The 4,570-nt window shown below is 45.8% G+C and overlaps 1 pseudogene; it reads right to left on the bottom strand.

Annotated features, from left to right (window-relative positions):
• Positions 1-2,051: 2,051 nt before the first annotated feature.
• LOC132389867 (gastrula zinc finger protein XlCGF26.1-like) lies at positions 2,052-4,351 on the bottom strand (annotated as a pseudogene).
• Between the last annotated feature and the right edge of the window lie 219 nt (positions 4,352-4,570).

Here is a 4,570-nt window from a genome sequence, read left to right as displayed (position 1 = left end):
CACATTTATAGCCCAGCAGAATAGGCATGTTAAGCCTTTCCCTTTATTACACTTTATGAGACAATTTTCTGTCTATTTTTCTGCCTCTCTAGCCTCAAACTGCTTCTGCCTTTCAGCAGCCTCCATCTTTAATTTTTCTCACTTGTACTGGAGCTCAAGCTCACTAGGTTTACTTTCAGGAAACCCCTCCAACTCCTCCACTTTAAACACACCCTCAGATACATAATGTTCAGCTGTTATCCTCTGCATCTCCGCATTGTCAATTTCACCTTAGCAAGTTTTAACCTTTCAGCAATACTCAACAACTCAACCCTTCTGGCGTCCTCTAATGCCACAGAGTTTGGCGCTTCCTGACATCGATCAACATCCATTGCTGCAAATTTTCCAAACAGAAATAAATCAAAAGAGATTTCCCCAATGAAATTGATAATTAATCAATCCTCAAATTTGATCATATCCCAGAAGCAGGCCCCATTTTGTTACGAACCGTAACGCTTCAGAAACGAACCAGCAGCAACAGACTACTACTGGGGTCTGTTTTTGATGTGAAAACCACAATGCTTATTAGTATCCACTTATACTATAGTAACTTAAGCAAATTAAATTAAAATTAACAGTGTTATGTGTATATATATATATATATATATATGTGTGTAACTATAACTCCCAAACTTTTGAGCTCGGGGGAAACAAGGCTTGAAATCTTCAGATGGTAAAGTATGAATGTTCAGTTCATCCACAAAATAGGTGATGAGAGAGATATTTGTAATTCAGGGTAAATGTCGAGAGAAGGCAGTTATGTCGAACAGCAATGGAGATGAGGCTGAGTACAGAGCTATGGTGGAAATCTTTGTCACATGGTACGAGCAGAATCATCTGCAGCTTACTGTGAAAAAGACTAAGGAGCTGGTGGTGGACCTGAGGAGGGTTAAGGCACCTGTAACCCCTGTTTCCAGCCAAGGGGTCAGTGTGGACATGGTGGAAGATTACAAATACCTGGGGATACGAATTGACAATAAACAGGACTGCTCAAAGAACACACAGGCTGTTTACAAGAAGGGTCAGAGCCGACTCTATTTCCTGAGGTGACTGAGGTCCTTTGACATCTACCAGACGATGGTGAGTATGTTCTACGAGGCTGTGGTGACATCATGGTGACCAGTGTTATCATGTTTGCTGTTGTGTGCTGGGGAAGAAGGTTGAGGGTAGCAGACACCAACAGAATCAACAAACTCATTCGTAATGCCAGTGATGTTCCGGGGGTTGAACTGCACTCTCTGACGGTGGTGTCGTAAAAGAGAATGATGTCCAAGTTGCATGCCATCTTGGACAATGGCTCCAATCCGCTCCATAATATACTGGTTAGGCACAGGAGTACATTCAGCCGGAGACTCATTCCACCGAGATGTAACACTGAGCGTCACAGGAAGTCAATCCTGCCTGTGGCCATCAAACTTTTCTAATCTTCCCTCGGAGTGCCAGACATCCTGAGCCAATAGGCTGGTCCTGGAATTATTTCCACTTGCAAAGATTAACTTATTATTATTTAATTATTGATGGTTTTATATTGCTATATTTCTACACTATTCTTGATTGGTGCGGCTGTAATGAAACTCAATTTCCCTCAGGATCAATAAAGTACGTCTGTCTGTCTGTCTGTTCTACAGGTTCCACAGTGGTAAAATGAGAGACCAGTTGCTGTAGATTTTATCCATCATCTTTACAAATCTACATACGAATTATCACCGAAAGTGACTTGTCATGAGGGGTATCATCTTCAAATGAATGACCACGTCACACCCAGGCAAGGGTTAACACATAAGTGGACTTCACAGGATACCTCAAATCAGATACACGTCTATGGATCAAACAAGGTGACAACCACACATTCGATGTACAGTGAATGGATAATTAACCCACCCTTGTGGGCACAGGAAAGTTCTAAACAGTGACCTTTGGCCACTAGTTCCCTGGTTTCAATCCTTCCATTTTTCATCCGTCTCCATCTGTCTCTGAGTGTCTGTGTCCTCGGTTAAAACAAAACAAGCTGCGAGCGATGTAAACAAGCTGCAAGTCAGACTGATTCACCTTCTAAATCTCTCTTAAAATGACAGTCCATATCAAACGAAACCTAGGGATTCATAACAATGGCCATTCCCTACTATGAACTGACTTGTGTTCCAGTAGTTGGGTTAACTGAGTGAATCCTTTCCCACAGACTGAGCAGGTGAACGGCTTCTCCCCAGTGTGAACTTGCTGATGTCTCTGTAGGTTGGATGACTGAGTGAATCCCTTCCCACAGTCTGAGCAGGTGAACAGCCTCTCCCCAGTGTGAACTGACTGGTGCGCCAGTAGGTGGGATGACTGAGTGAATGCCTTCCCACATTCTGAGCAAGTGAATGGCTTCTCCCCAGTGTGAACTCGCTGATGTCTCTGAAGGGTGGAAGAGTGTGTGAATCTCTTCCCACATACTGAGCAGGTGAACGGCTTCTCCCCAGTGTGAACTCGCTGATGACTATGTAGGTTGGATGAGTGAGCGAATCTCTTCCCACATTCTGCGCAGGTGAACGGCTTCTCCCCAGTGTGAACTAACTTGTGTTCCAGTAGGTGGGATGACTGAGTGAATCCCTTCCCACATTCTGAGCAGGTGAATGGCTTCTCCCCAGTGTGAACTCGCTGATGTCTCTGTAGGGTGGAAGAGTCAGTGAATCCCTTCCCACAGTCTGAGCAGATGAACGACTTCTCCCCGGTGTGAAATCGCTGGTGACTCTGTAGTGTGGATGACCAAGTGAATTTCTTCCCACATTCTGTGCAGGTGAACGGCTTCTCTCCAGTGTGAACTTGTTGATGACTCTGTAGGTAGGATGACCGAGTGAATCTCTTCCCACATTCTGAGCAGGTGAATGGCTTCTCCCCAGTGTGAACTCGCTGATGACTCAGTAGGGTGGATGGATCAGTGAATCTCTTCCCACAGACTGAGCAGGTGAATGGCTTCTCCCCAGTGTGAACTCGATGATGTCTCTGTAGATTGGATAATTGAGTGAATCTCTTCCCACATTCTGAGCAGGTGAACGGCTTCTACCCAGTATGAACTCGCTGATGCTTCTGTAGGGTGGATGAATCAGTGAATCTCTTCCCACATTCTGAGCAGGTGAACGGCTTCTCCCCAGTGTGAACTCGCTGATGTCTCTGTAGGGCAGATGAATCAGTGACTCTCTTCCCACATTCTGAGCAAGTGAACGGCCTCTCCCCAGTGTGAACTCATTGATGACACTGTAGGGTGGAAGACTGAGTGAATCTCTTACCACAGTCTGAGCAGGTGAACGGCCTCTCCCTGGTGTGAACTCGCTGATGACTCTGTAGGTGGGATGACTGAGTGAATCTCTTCCCACACACTGAGCAGGTGAATGGCCTCTCTCCAGTGTGAACTCGCTGATGACTCTGTAGTGTGGATGACTGAGTGAATCCTTTCCCACATTCTCAGCAGGTAAATGGCTCCTCTCCAGTGTGAACTCGCTGATGTCTCTGTAGTGTGGAAGAGCGAGTGAATCTCTTCCCACATTCTGAGCAGGTGAATGGCCTCTCTCCAGTGTGAACTCGCTGATGTTCCAGTAATCTGGATGAGCAAGTGAATCTCTTCCCACAGACTGAGCAGGTGAATGGCTTCTCCCCAGTGTGAACTCGCTTGTGACTGTGTAGGTGGGATGACTGAGTGAATCCCTTCCCACACACTGAGCAGGTGAATGGCCTCTCTCCAGTGTGAACTCGCTGATGACTCTGTAGTGTGGATGACTGAGTGAATCCTTTCCCACAGACTGAGCAGGTGAATGGCTTCTCCCCAGTGTGAACTCGCTTGTGACTGTGTAGGTGGGATGACTGAGTGAATCCCTTCCCACATTCTGAGCAGGTGAACGGCCTCACCCCAGTGTGAACACGCTGGTGTGCCATTAGGTCAGATGACTGAGTGAATCCTTTCCCAGACATTCAGCAGATCACCAGCCTTTGCCCAGAGTGATCTGACTGGTGTGTCCACAGGTGGGAAGACTGACTGAATCCTTTCTCACACACAGTACAGGTGAATGGCCTTGCCCAGTGTGAACTTGTTGATGTATCTTCAATTGTGATAACCGAGTGAATACATTCCCACTGTCTGAGCAGGTGAACGGCCTTTCTCCTGTGTAAAATGACGGGCTTGCAAATTGGTCAAATGACCGAGTGAATTCCTCCCCACAGTCTGAGCAAGAAGGATGGTCGATTGAATCCCTTGCTCCACTTATTAAATATCTGGACAGAGACAACAAAACTGTTGTGCCATGTTTGAGCTTTCTGGAGATAAATTCCTTCTCATTTTTAACCTGTAAAAGATTTACAAAATCCATCAATGGGTTTAGGACAACATTTTAGATGTGATTACTTGAGTTGCCAAGGTTTGATCTGGAATCACACTGATACAGTGAGGTTAAACCCAGGTTGGACAGATAAATCATCTCCTGATTGGGCACAGTCTGGAATGACCATCAATTCCCTAATGCTGTTCCTGTTTCTTTAAGAATGGGGCATTTCTGCCATC

This window comes from Hypanus sabinus, unplaced genomic scaffold (assembly GCF_030144855.1).
Source record: "Hypanus sabinus isolate sHypSab1 unplaced genomic scaffold, sHypSab1.hap1 scaffold_688, whole genome shotgun sequence".
Lineage (NCBI taxonomy): Eukaryota > Metazoa > Chordata > Chondrichthyes > Myliobatiformes > Dasyatidae > Hypanus > Hypanus sabinus.
This window is presented reverse-complemented; position numbering and strand designations above follow the sequence as displayed.